General features: G+C 46.5%; 1 pseudogene; it reads left to right on the top strand.

Annotated features, from left to right (window-relative positions):
• The first annotated feature begins 10851 nt into the window (after window positions 1-10851).
• On the top strand, window positions 10852-12485 carry LOC131577794 (vitelline membrane outer layer protein 1-like; annotated as a pseudogene).
• The last annotated feature ends 1798 nt before the right edge of the window (window positions 12486-14283 follow it).

Genomic DNA, 14283 nt, shown 5'->3' with positions numbered 1-14283 from the left:
TCTCTCAGCTATTTTCTATGCTATGGTCCCTTTTCTTTTGCACTCAGAAAGAACTGTGACTTCTCATTTCCTCCAGGGAAGGAAAATGCAGCTATACACTGCTTGCAGGGAAACGGTGCTTGCCTTGCTTCTAAGAGCTGCCTGTGTGCAACACTCCAGGTTTCACAACCACAGAAGCATTCCTTGGCAGAAGGTTTTGTTCACCAAGTACTGGCCCTCCGTTCACTTGGGGTTACCCCGGGTTCCACCCCTCTCTTCAGAACTGCCTGAAGCCCCACAGGGCTCCCTGTTAGGGCTGCCAGACAGTGGAGTGAGCAAAAGGAAGCTGGGGAAATCTCCACTATCACTTTAGTGGAGGCATTGGATTTGTACTACAGGTAAAAAGCCTTCTTCGCTGCCAGTAGTGTTTTATGCCAGGTACCCACATGTCATTAACTCCCTCTGAACACCCTCCTTGATCCCAGAACATGATTTTCTACTGTACCACCACCTGCAGTGACTGCAGCAGTTCACAGTTCCTAGGCTACATGCCAAAAAATATCTCATATCTAGATTTCCCTTAGAATGCCCAGTAATTTTATGCAACTGGAACATGGATTTCTTCCCTTTCTTGAAAATTTGTGGACATTTCTCAAGAAAATCTTTCACAAAAATAGGGCAATCCATGAATCCATCCCTGTTAACCTCCCATACAAATGCCCTAGAGATCAGCCTCTGCTTTCCTCATCTTCACCTATTCCTCCAATTAGGATGGCCCTTGGTCTTTGAAGGGCTTTGAACACTACAAATGGTGTCTGCACACTTCACTTGAGTAACACTTGCTTTGGGGAATTTCCCCAAAGCTTTGGTCATTTTGTCCCTTCTTCACCCACTGTCAGGTATAGAAGGGCAAAGCCCATGAGTTTCTTGAAATTCAGGTCCAACCAGCTTGGCCACAGTAGCTTCTCTGGTGAGGCTGATGTCTTTTTTATTTTAACTGTGTCCTTACATGAAATGCAGTTACAAAAATTGAAATACAAACAAAAAAAAAAAATTTAAAAATACCACCACAACTTTCTCTCCAAAGTGGGGCAAGTCACTGTGGAAAAAGACCCTGCTAACAGCATGAGTCTCTTCTGTGGCCACATCTGCACAATTTTATCATATAATTAGACCTTGGCTCAGGCCAGTGAGGGATCTATTAGCTAAAAGTACCTCAGACAAAGGGAAGCTTTAGTGCATAAATTAATACAAATGAAGCCTGGGCTCCTCCCTCCCCTGATGCTGAGAGCTGTTATGTTCTCTGTGCTGCTGCAAGAAATGAACATTCTGCTGTAGCCTGGGGACAACCAGCTGATGAGAGGGGAGACGAGGGCAAGGCAGAAGACAAGATCCAGGACTTCAGCTTTAACGCCTTGGTGAGGAAAACATACTCAGAAAACAGTCAACTTTGTGGACTGGTGTTGAACCCACAGCAACCATGGCATGTTCACTTGACTGCTGCCTGGAGGTAACACAGAACCCAAATGCTAGCCGGTGAAAATGCCTTCTTAGATATGTCAGGAAATGAACATGCCTTGACAAAACAATTCAGGGATGGCTCAAATCTCCTTAGCAGCATAGCAAAGTTCAGCTTCAAGTCCCCAACAAGTCCAGAGTGGAATACACTCCACATCTGCAGAGGAGAGCAGTGTTGATGAGTCTCAGCTGCTGCCATTGCTGGCTGCTACTGGTACACTGGATGTCTGCTGTCCCTGCTCCACCACATCAGATTTTCACTGCTGCTGCATCAAGTGGACTTGGACTGGAGACGTTCTCTGGTCCCACAAAACTGTTGCAAAACTGAACATATTCCAAAGTCCACAGTGGAAGTCCTGCTGCATAAATCATTCACTTAAATATGTAGTCTATGCCTGGCAATAGCAAAGGAGCTCAAATGGGATTGGGTTTTTAGGTTTGGTGTTTTTCAAGAGAGAGCGTTTACTCAAGTAAACCACTGTTTCTACTCTCCTTTTCCCTGCTTGACCCACAAGTGTCCTTTCACATCCCCACCCCTTCATTAAAAAAGGGCTGGTGCCAGTCTGAGAGGGTGTTTCCTAACCACAACCCAAGCCAGATCTGTGCCAGTGCTCAGGCAGGCTCACTTAGGCTCACTCAGCTCCATGAACAATGCTGTAGCTGGAGGGAAGTGCCAAGTATCTCAGAAAATTGGCTCCATAATATTCCTTTCATGACAGTTCTAGGCAGAATTTATTTCTTTCTTTGTTTTTTGCAGTGTTGCTTGGGGGATATTTACCCTTTGCTAGGCTCACATTGCTGGTCAGGAAAAGGACTCCCCAGGCAGCAGGAATTTGATGTCCCACAGTTTCTTATCTGCAACTCCAGTCCAGCTTGTATTAATAAAGGTTGAAGATTATTTAGGACTTCCAGTCTGCTGGCCAGTTGCAGAGGGGATGGGAAATTCAGGATGGACTTACATTCACAGTAAAACATTACACATGCAATAATATGTGATTTAATAAATATTTTCATACACTTAATCTAATAAACACAGCATATTCTGCAATGTATATGTGGCCCTGGTTACTTACATTCTCCTTTAACAGTTTGTGTAACAGATCCCAGCTGTTCAACTGCTTTTCCTCGTATTCTTGATGTTTTCCCAATTCTATCCTGAATATACAGAGAAAATGAACATTTTGTAATGATGTTTTTGGCAGCAGCCTTCACCCACCTACTGGTGTGAAGCTCTCATAGAGTCCTGTCACTTGACATTTCACACTTCCCTCTCTGAGGCACCGACTGAGGCTTGGGTGCCTGGGAGCACAGTGGTGCAGAGGCCAAGGCAAGCAGCTGAGCAAGGCCCCAGGGAAAGCTGTTCCCAGCAAGCCTACAGCAAAATGTGACATGATCCTGCAAGGCTGAGGGAGATAATTGGCATCCCCCTCCCAGCCCTGTCCATTGACTCTCCCCTCCAGCAGCCAATAGGTCAGCCGAGAGCCGCGGCTGCTGAGTCCCCATGGTGCACACTGAGCCATGAGAGCTGCACTGCTCCCCACAGGCTGCCCCCACTTGGGTGCCCATCAGCCCCAGGAGAGGCTACATGCCCAGAGAGTCTCCAGAGAAGAGCAGGTCCTGGGGACCCTGCCACAGCTCAGCAGCTGACGGTCAAGATGGGCTCTTGGCTTGCAGAATTAGTCGTCTGGTTAGAGCAAACAGGTCTGGAAAGATGGTCAGGAGGTTTTCTGGTGCATTCCTACTGCAAAGCAATCACTGTACCCTAGGCACCATTTCTGCTCAAACTTTCCCAAAAATCCTCCAGTGATAATGTTGCAACCTCCCTAGGCTTAATTATTGTTATTAAGGATACTCCTTGGCCAATCTCAGCCTGTTTCAGTACTCATCCATTATTCTTTGTCTCAGACAGACAGAATCCATTCCCTTCCACTTTACAGGGGTATTCTGGACTCTTACCCTGTACCTCTCCCACTGCAGCTGTGAGCTGTTTGCAATGGGGACTTGTTACTCTCCCTGCAGACTCCAGGTGACTTCACTGCTACTGTGACATGGTTCCTGGGTCCTTGGGGCAATGCTTACGTACCTAGCCTACTTCTTACATCTCCCCCTTGAGCAGGAGTTCCTGTACAGCCACCAGCCTTCCCCCTTGGCCCCTTACAGCTGCCACCCAGCCTGGCTCTACATGGCATGGAGGAAGACCAGGGAGGAAGAAGACAGAAAAACCTGAGGTAGACTTTCTCCCCTGAGCTCCCTGCATTGTCCTTTCCACATCCCCCCACAGAAGCACAGGCTGCAGACCCCCCTCTCCCCTGTCCTCCCACAGTTCCGTTACACGGTCCCAGCTCTCATGCTCATTATGCACAGATCAGGTTTTCCAGACCACTGACCATTTATGTTGCTTTCTGTTGGACTCTATCCAACCGGGCCATATCCTGCTGGATGTTCAGTGCCCTCAGTTGGGCAGAGCAGCCCCGCTGGGGGCTCACACTTGCTGAGAAGAAAACTCACTCCATTTGTCTCGTGGGCTGTAATTTGGTTCGTATTTCTCAGCATGGAGATGACCTGACACCGCTGACTCACGCATTGCCTTTGATCCTTTATGACTCCCAGACCCTTCTCTGCAGAGTGATGTCAATGCAGGTATTTTTCTTCATGCAGCTGCTTATTTCTGCAGAAGGTGGGAGCTCCCCCTTGTCCCTGGAATGGAATCTCATCCTATTTTTCTCAAATTATTTCTCCAATTTGACAAGACCATTTGTCAAGCTTGAGCTGTGTCTTCCAAAGTACTTGCAGCCTATTCCAGCTTGCTGTGGCCTGCAAAGTTAATAAGCTTGTTATTTATTCCAGAGACCACCATTAATAATGACCTGGTCTGGCATTTCCCTGCAAGTGAATTTCTTCCCAGAGGCCACCCTGTTCATTTTCATGAAGCTTTTCTGTGGAAATTTGATTTCGTCAGGCAAGAGATAGGAGGAAACAGAGCTAAACTCAGATTATTACTTGTTTCCCATCTGAGGGGAAAAAGAAAGTAACACATAATGCATGTCATTTAGCCATCAGAGCCAGTAGCACGTCACCAATATGTGTCCCTGTGCTGCAGGTGTGTCACACAGCCACCAATTCCTGACCACCTCCTGTGTGTCAGCATGTTCCAGAGAGGAGCTGAAAGATAGAAGGGGATGGTGCATGCAATGGCTGGGGCAAAGATTATCAACGAGCCTGGGTGAAACCGCCAAAGCAGGACACTGCTGAAGGCAGGGGTCAAAAGGCAAAAGCCAAGGGACCATAAACAGGACCATAAAAAGAGAAAAACTCTCTGGCTGCACCTTTGCTTGGCCAGCAGCAGATGTAATTTACAACAAGTCTGTCTGCTTCTCCTACCAACTCAAAAGAGTTTCCCAACTCTCCCATGTCCTCAGCAATCATGGCCAGTTTTCCTGTGTCGCTGCTGCACTGCGCAGTGGCTCTCCCCACCCCGACAGCTGCTCTCAGATGACACAGGAGCAGATGGCAGCCGTGATGACAGAGGCTGTATCACCCTATGTTGCCGCAGTATAAATTCTTTCATTTCCAAAGCCAGGAGCTACCCAGTGACTGCTCTTTCCATAGGCTCAAGATGAAGTGTTGACGTGCAAGCCCTCTGCAGCCGCCTTCTGCTGGCTCAGTTCCTGGTGCTCAGGAAAATGGAGCTCAGCAGCACAGCCCTGTCTCTGCTGTGCCCATGGAGGCTCCTGGGCTAACAAAGGGATTTTTCCTCCTTGGCTGTACCAAGGGATTTGCAATGACAGTAAAGAACCTCTCTCCTTTTTCATGATCTACCTTCTGCCCTTGTACATTCAACTACCTGTCTCACAAGGAGAATACATTTGTGATTGGGGTATTTTTCTTATGAAGTGTTCTGGGTTTTTTTTCTTCCCCTCTGTTTGCAATCAGCAAATGGGCCTTTGGAGTATAACAGCTAAAAGAATATCTGAAACTCAGGTTTTAGCCTGGAGGGATGTTATTAAAGAAGAATTCTGAAACTTTGAATAGAAGAGTAATGGGGATTTAACTATTCAAATGTCCAAAGTTCCCAGACAACACAGAAAATACCAGAAGGAAGTGCAAAGGAAGAGCTCAAAAGGATAAATCTGTGTGGTTTAGGAAATAGAAGGGATGAGATAATGTCTGGAAATTGATTAAAGTAGAGAAGTGACTGTGTAAACTGGGAGGAAGAGCATAAATCAGGCAAGAAATGTGTTCAGAATTAACTGAGAGGACAAGTCCAGAGAAGAATTTCACCGTCACAGTTATGGCAATAACACTGCCATACATCTAGTTTTACACCAGTTCAGTCCCAAACTACATCTCAGCAGACATGGCTTTTCTACAGAAGCTGAGTGCCCTGCTCAAAGGAGGGACAACTTAAAAGAAAGATAAAGATTCTGAAGGTCATATCCAGTGAAGTTTTGAAGATTGTTTTCCCCACAAAAAATTCTTTTGTCAAATTTGTTTATTTTCACTTTTCGAAGTGAGCAAGAGTAGTACATCATGCCAAGATAGCTATGGCTATGGCTTTGCTTGGAATGAAGTACCAACAAAACTTTTCCAGTGATAAAGTTCCCATGGCTCACCACCAGGAAGGAATTTCTTGGCAGATTCCATACGCAAAGAGAAGCACTTAATTCTCACTTAATTTTAATTCACTTTTGCACACCACACCCCACCCCCACCCCCCATCCTCTCTTCAGATCTGCAGAAAAACTCTCCTGGTAACCTCTCCAGGCTGGCTATGGGGCACCATCAGAGCTACAGGATGCCGGTGTCTCTCTGTACCTCAGGGCTGAGACAAGGCTGTAAGTCTCTGTTGTCAGTCCTCAGGAGTGCACACAGTAGCTCCTGGGTCTCTATTCCTCTTGCTCCCTGGAAAACAACACATACAGACCCTCCACAGGGTCCTTCTCCATTCTTCCCACCCAAAGCAGTTTTCAAAAGAAACCCATGGGCTTGTAGGCTGACTGGCAGCAGGAGCAGTCTGAAGGTTGTGGTGCTGGAAGTACAGGTCCAGGAAAAAGTAATTAACTTTTACTTGGGAAAGGGTGAAAGAAAAGTTTCAATGTTATACCATAAGGTAAAGGAGGCTGCAGGAGACAGTGAGGACTAATATTCAGGCCAGATGGAAAAAATAGAAGTAACATATCTGGTGGCAGATTACATGTGGAAATATGGTGGACAAAAAGCACTTTGAGGAACAAATGGCAAAGGGTATAAATGCTATTAATGCTTTGTCACAAAGATTCAGGACCCTGTCAGAAAATCTGTAGGGCCAGCTGATATTATAAAAGATCACAGCAGATATGGCCATTTTTTATATTATTTATTTTCTCAGTGCTCATAGTGGAAGAAACTTTGCGTTCAAGTGGCTGCAGCCTTCCTGGGAGTTAGAGTTCTTAAGAAAGATTAGGTAGAAATCAAAAGTACTTGAGAATAGAGATTAAAAAAGTAACAGAGTGAATAACAATGAATAAGATTGATAATAAGTACTCAGGTGGTCAATGCCTCCAAACTGGAAGACCTAAGATCTTAGCAGTGATGGATGTGCCATTTAAAGTTACTGGAAAGTTAAACAGGAGCAAACGTGAGGTAAATTTTAAAAATTTTTAAATTTTTTTAAAAAATTTGCTCCAAAGGTGATGTGAGTAACTGCATGCCTCTTATTCCGGCTTAGATACTACAGTGGGGTCTGCCAATCTGTGCTGCATCTATGTGCTGTGGCAAAGTCTTTGCTGGGAAACTGCAGGGATGGCTTCTGTGAGAAGATGCCAGCAGCTGCACCCATGTCATACAGAGCCAGTGCTGGCCCCAGGACATATTCACCAAAGCTGAGCCCATCAGTGATGCTGGTGGCACCTCTCTAAAACATATGTAAGAAAGGGTAAAAATCCTGCACAGCAGCTGGAGAGAGGAGTAAGAATATGTGAGAGAAACAGCCCTGCTGACACTGAGGTTAGTGCAGAGGAGGGAGCTGAAATTCCCCTGCAGCCTGTGGTGCATCCCCTGGTGAAGCATCTGTGCCCCTGCAGCCCACTGAGGACCACAGGGGAGCAGAGACCTTTTGAGCCACTGCATCTGTTTTTAAACTGACATGACAGAGAGACAGGAGTACAACATTTCAAAGGCTGACTGAGGCCCTTGGCAGCACCAAAGAATTCTTGATACTAGGTCTTTTATCAAAGAACTATCTTTAGTTTATAGATGTGGGAACAATTTAACTGGTTTTATCTCCAATGACATTACAAAGGCCATTCTAAGAATGTTTTCAGCCCACACACAATTTCAAGTGGCTGTTTCTCACCGCCATCTGAGAAGGTTTATGTTGCTAGAGAAGGTCAGCTGAGAACACAGCTCCTGGAAAGCCCTACCATCTTATAAATGCGCAGTAAATGACAAAATACCTTCTGCCCTAGGGAAAGGGGGAAAGGGGGATTCACCTAACTGCACTTACCTACAATGTAAATGTGTACATGTACTGCCAATAAGGCTACTGAGCACTTCATTCTTTAATCTTGATGTTTTGGCTGTGTGATTACCTTTTGCTGTTCTGCTGATTTCTGATTATTTTGAGCACCTGCACTGTTTTCAAATATTTTGTCTTTGTTGTAACTCTGTTCTTTTTTTTTTTTGTCATGGAGTGGAGGACTTAAGTTGTCCAAAAAAAAAAAAAAAAAGATATTTCCTTTTGCTTTATATGTTTGCAAAATTACAGAAATGATCTTTGCTCTGCACTGGCCATCATGTCTTCAGGTGCTGAGTCTGATGCTATCCTGCCTTCCAATACCTTGATTAAAAGAAGAAAGGACATGTCACATAAGAGCCCAGCACTAACTGCCATAGCTTACCAGCAGAGAAGTTGCCAGGCTCCCTGAGTTCAAACTCCAGCTTTCCAAAGTTACATAATTAAAAATCCACCCATCCTAGGTTTGCAAGCTGGTACTTTTCCTGCATTTCAGAAACCTGCAGGTTAACTGAAAAAGAAGCAGTGAGTGAAGAGCAAGAGCTTCCCCAGATGATAAAACATTAATTAGCAGGGATGTTAGAGACATCACTGGATGCTCAGGGAAGTTCAGTGCATCAGCAGGTCTACCCAAAAATACTCATTGGCCCCACACTCCAGCAGCACAAATTCAGCTGCTGATACTGATCCCATTATTTTCATTTCAGTCCATTCCTTACCTCTAGAGCTGGGAAAATTTTCAGTAAGGAAAGGGGTGAGAGCGGAGGGGAGGGGAAGTTCTTTGACCCATGAAGATTCATCACTCTGGAAGAGTTAAAAATTAATGAGAGACAGGAGAGGGAAATATAAAGCTGAGATTAGTTTCTTGTTTGTTTTCTTGCTCCCCACCGTGAAGTTATAGAAGTGTGCCCAGTGTTCGCTTTCCCCCACTGGCAGTTAATTACTTGTGGGAATAGTTTTCATTGCTTCCTGCTGCAATATCCCAGAACCACCGACCCAGTGTCACTGTCTGTGCCACCTCCTCCCCACACAGCCAAAACGAACAATAAAAAATTAGCTTAGCAGGGTGTTTCTGCAACCAGGATATCCCTTCTGCCACCTGCAGTGGCAGGACTGTTGGGACTGGAGCTCAGACTATTAGACAGAGAGGAAAGAGGAGAAGATGTGTGACAGAAGACAGAGAAAACAGACCCTGTCAGTGAGAGGGACTCAAAGAAAGATTCAGCTCTACGAATATAACTACAAACTATGAAACATCTCTATTGTTTTGGCATCAATCATCTTGGGGTTTCCTCTTCCACCTAGTTCATCTTCACTGCTTTCTTTAAGATTCCTGTACAGTTGTAGGTATCTCTGACACTGCTCACCCCTAACTTTCCACATATCCAGAAAGCATTCTCATGCAGCTAGCATGGTTAATATCACTTATTCACAGCTCTTCACTGGACATAGAACCTGGTAACAGCCCACTGCTCTTGCTTGTGGTTGCAGCCACTCTTATGAAGAAATCCAGTCAACACCTCAAGCTTTGAAATTTCTATGCCACCAGGAGTGATAAAATATCTATGAGCTATCCATTCTCTGAGCAGAACCCTGATCACACAGCCCTTCATTTGTGTTGTTTTCTTTCTGATGTGTTGTTGCTGCCTATGAGATACAGAAAGACATCTTTGTCTTCATTGGCTCCTGTTGGGTGCTGTGAGTACCTGAGGACCTTTACAATTCTACCCAAGGGGTAACATCAGAGGGTTTCAGCTGAAAGCAACATTTCCCCCTTACTGCTCTAAGTGGCTCTTACAGAAGCAGGCCATTCCATTCTTCAGTAATTGAAGCCTGGAATATTTTTTTTCTCCATATTTTGGCTGTGCTTATAGTGCTGGTATATACTGATATGTATACATAGATAGAGATGCATACACATAAATATTATACTGCTAATATATGCTGATATATTGGTAGTATAGACCTCATGGGACAACTCTCCCTGGTGACATCACCACTGACTCTTCAATGGAAAGGAAGCAGCTCATCCTACTCTGAAATTACTCACAGGATACCCTTGAATATTGCTGTCAGCAGAGGTTTCTTCTCTGGTTAGACCCATTGGAGGAACAAGGAATGAAACAGGGAGTCCCATCTGAGAAAGGCACCACAGCAGAGGCAGGGTCTGCTCTCTGCTCACCCTCTCTGGATGCTCACACCTCCTAAAGACACACCTGGGCAGCTGGGAGCCTCACAGCTCCATGGGATGATGTAACCACATGAAGTTTTGCTCCCACTCCCCCATCCCCAGTACAAGATGCCAGTAAACTGAAGTGAGTTCAGCAAGGTCCACACAAGGTGGGTGGCAGCTGGAGCATTTTTCAAGTTTTTGCTTTGTCACCCACACTTGATGCATGTCCCAGAGCAAAATGCAACAGCTTCCAGTGCAGGCATTTTCCCCAGCCTCAGTGAGATGGTGAGGAGAAAAGGAAAGCAAGGAAGAAACAAGTGAGAACTTCCACAGGGTGAAAGAACCTGAGACTGCTCCATCTCAAGTTTTGCCTCAGCCCCTGAGAGGCTTCTTCCCCTTCCAGTCCATCACTTCTCCCACCTCTCTCTCTCTTCCACACCCTCGTTGCAGCATTGTCAGGATCCTCCTCCAAACAACCATCTCCTCGAGGAATGTCCCCAGCTCTTCCCCGCTTTCCTTGCTCTGCATCCTCAGGTTTCCAGAGCCCTGTCCACACCGGAGGCCTCCCCAGCAAGGCCAGCCAGCAGCAGCAGCAGCACCCAGCAACAATGAGCGCTCCCCGGGAGCTCTGCTCACACTCCCCGGACTCCCACCCGCTCTCCCAGCCAATAAATTCCCCTGTGTCAGCATGCGGCGAGGCACCGAGGCACCGGGCGGGTTCCCTGCCACGCAGCTGCCCATCCCGGCCTTCCTCTGCCTGCTGGGCTGCTGCTGCCCCCGGGGCACCGGGCCGCGGCCTTGTTGGCATCCTTGCGGTGCCAAATGGAGCCCCTGGGGGCCCTGGGACCACGAGCAGTTCTGCCCCAGAGGCTACGCAATGGGCTTTGAACTGAAGGTAAGCTTTGACTTCTTCTTCAGGGTGGGGAACAAACCAATGTTATTTTGTTCTGATCGTAGCAGGGCTGGCCGCGGCACTCTGCCCCACCGCACCAGTTTGTATTGTATCTGCACCATGCAGGCTTCTCAGCAAGAAATTTCTAGCACAGAGAATCTCCCAGGTTCCTTGCCAGTAAATCATTTCTTAGCAGAGGGGTCTCAGGGGTAAGAAAAACTCCTGGGGTTGGTACAGCAGAGCCTGTTCCCAGGAACAAGTCCCACCTGCCCTAACCCCAGCTCTGGGCATCAGCACATGGTGTGAGGGTGGGCATGGCCTGGGAGAGCAGCCACCAAGCATTCCTGTTTCCAGAGCACCTGCTCCACCGCTTGGAGAAAAACAGAGGTGGGAAACAGCAAAACAGGCTTCCTGAGAAACATCATGGAGCTGTCTCACAGCCCTGCTCAGCCACACTAACATTCTTGCTCTGTCCCCAAAGCCTTCTGCCATCCCTCATCACCACGCCTTGCCTCATCACATCTTTTAAATGGGTGACCTCTCCCTTTTTCTTTGCCTCTTCTAAGGCCCAGCCCTTCCAGGGATTTTGGCTGTTTGGTGATGATGCCTGCTCTGCACGGACAGCACAGCCATTGAGTCCTCTGTGGGCTGGTGAGCAGCCTTCACTTTCTCATCCCCCTTCAGGGCAGCAGCTGCTGGGGAGCCTGAAGGGAAACCAGTGCAATGGGTTCTCCACATCCCACTTGAGGAAGTGGGAGAGTTCCTCTTGGCCACAAGGTGCGAGGGTTTCAGGGTAAAGATCTGGTCCCAGGGAAAGGAAAAGTGCTTTGGAAAATGAAGGAAAGATCAGAAATTACAGATCTTAAAGCTATACTTTCTCCTTTTCTTCAAATGCTTACTTTGGAAAGTACATGAGGTAACAGGGACATAGCAAGCAGCTGAAATTGCCAATGGGGTTCTGCAGGAACGGAGCAGACTGTAGCTGGTGGTGGCTGGGAATCCAGAGGATGATGGGGAAGGAGACTGAAGCAGAAGAAACCTGCCATCCCTGTGTATGTCCCTTGCCCCAGGACTGCCAGGACCCTGGGCAGGTTGTGGTGTTGATTGCAGTACAGCAGAGGCTGGACAAGCCTAGGTAAGTTGTTTTTATCTCTGGCAGGTTGGGGAACTGGACCAAGGCCCAGCTCTGCTCCAGCAACAGGCTGGTTTCATTCTCGCTGCATGTGGAAAGGTGGCAGTACCTGCATGACAACACAGCAGTCAACAATGTGAGATTTGCCTGCTCCAACGGGAAACAGCTGGAGGGCTGGGGACTTTCAGGGGGTCACTTCAGCCCATGAACCAGGACCTGCACCTCTGGGGCCATCTGTGGGCTCCAAAGGTGGAGAAACCCCAGGGAAAGTGGGTTGACACAGTTCTCAATGACATGAGAGTGTTCTGCTGTGAGTAAGCCTGACTTCCCACCCATGCCAACATCTACACAGCTGCACAGCATTAAACCTTGAATCTGTCCTTGCACAAAGAGAAGTGTACATTTTTTTATGTCTTATTTTGTCAAAGGTAGCCAGATCCCATGGCTACAGCACTTAATAAGAGGGGTCTTTGTATTTATGGCGATTAAGCTTTGTAACAAATTTATAACCTACAAAATTCCCATGAGGGAGCACAGAGGATTCCCACACCTCTTGGTAAGGCAGGAGGTGGGAGTAAAAGGGCTGAACAGTGAAGTAGAAGAGGGATCATCTGCCCTGGCAGAAACCGTGCTTTCAGAGGAGAGGGACTTCATCCCATTTCCATTAAAATGCTTAGGATGGGGAGGAATCACTATCAGACATCCATCCATCCATCCATCCATCCATCCATCCATCCATCCATCCATCCATCCATCCACAAATAAGTTCAAATACGCCATGCAGTTTGTGGTCCCAGCTCCATGCCTCTCCTCCCAGCCTTCTCGGCACAGCATCTCAACATCTCCAGGTGCCCCATGCAAAAGAGGCACCCTGACAATTTTTGTTTCAAAGACTGCAGTAATTCACGTGTATTTCAGTCAGAAATGTACCACTGCATAGGTATTTTTCCTGAACCCACCACCATCTCCTGCAGTATCCAAACCTCCTGCTCAGCTCTTCTCTGGAGCTCATATTTTGTGCCACTTTCTGGGGCTGTAGGCAATCCCTTGAGTGTGAGGACTGTGGCCATAACAAGTATGGGGCAGGGGTTAGCCACAGACCCAGATCTCACAGGGCATTATGCAGGAACAGGTTGGTTGGAGAGCATTATGATGTACATGTGCAGGAAGAACTCGAGGGGGAAAGGAACAAACAGCAAGGATTAGTAGAGTTCCAGAGAGAATGGCAAAGATTTCAACAAATACTTTCCTCGGTCCCAGGAGTGCAAAGAGGAGGCAGAAATCTGAGAAAGACATAGGCGGGAAGGAGAATATCCTCAGCTCTGTAAATTTCATAGACTTTTCCCATAATCATGTAGTTGAAATATATTTGCCACAGTATTCTCTCTGCTGAGTGAGTCTTGCTTAGGAAGACTGAATGGTCCTCAGTGCCACAGGTGAGTCGAGTCTTTCTGTGTGCACATCTGAGCTCACAGACAATGTTGTCTTTGCCTAATCCATGCTGGGATCCCAGATGTTCCAGAGGTTTCTGAAGCATTAACTGTACCATCGTGTACCCTTATGCACCCAAAGAGACTGCTTGCCTCTTGGCATGCAGCCAGGAAAAGCCTTACAAAAGGTACCTTTACGAGCATATTTAACCCTTTCTGCCAAGTTTTTGAAAACAGGTGTGAAAATCCAAGCAGTTATACTTTTATTGCCAGTTTAGTTGGTTCCCACATGCTTCTCTTATTCCATATCTGTACTAGTAAGCCCCACAGAGCCACCTATTATCTCAGGAGAGTACCAGCTGTAAAAATCAAAAGAGAAACACATGATCTGGCAACAAGGTCACACATCCTCATGGATGATTTCCAGTTTAAAGAGATAAAGGCACTCTGGAGGCAGCTCAATTTTTGTTAGAGAAATCTCTCTCTACAATTAGATATAATAAGAAAATGCATAACTCAGCTTTTCTTCTGGAAAAAAAGATTCCCCTAGGGCATTTTGAAATACACTGAGACAAAAAGATGGGATTCTTGTCATGAATGTCTCAAGGGCTTTTATGTTATCTTTGTGTTATATCACTTTCATATTACTTATTATTAATTCACTTT

The sequence above is a fragment of the Poecile atricapillus genome, chromosome 1, assembly GCF_030490865.1.
Source record: "Poecile atricapillus isolate bPoeAtr1 chromosome 1, bPoeAtr1.hap1, whole genome shotgun sequence".
NCBI lineage: Eukaryota > Metazoa > Chordata > Aves > Passeriformes > Paridae > Poecile > Poecile atricapillus.
This window is presented reverse-complemented; position numbering and strand designations above follow the sequence as displayed.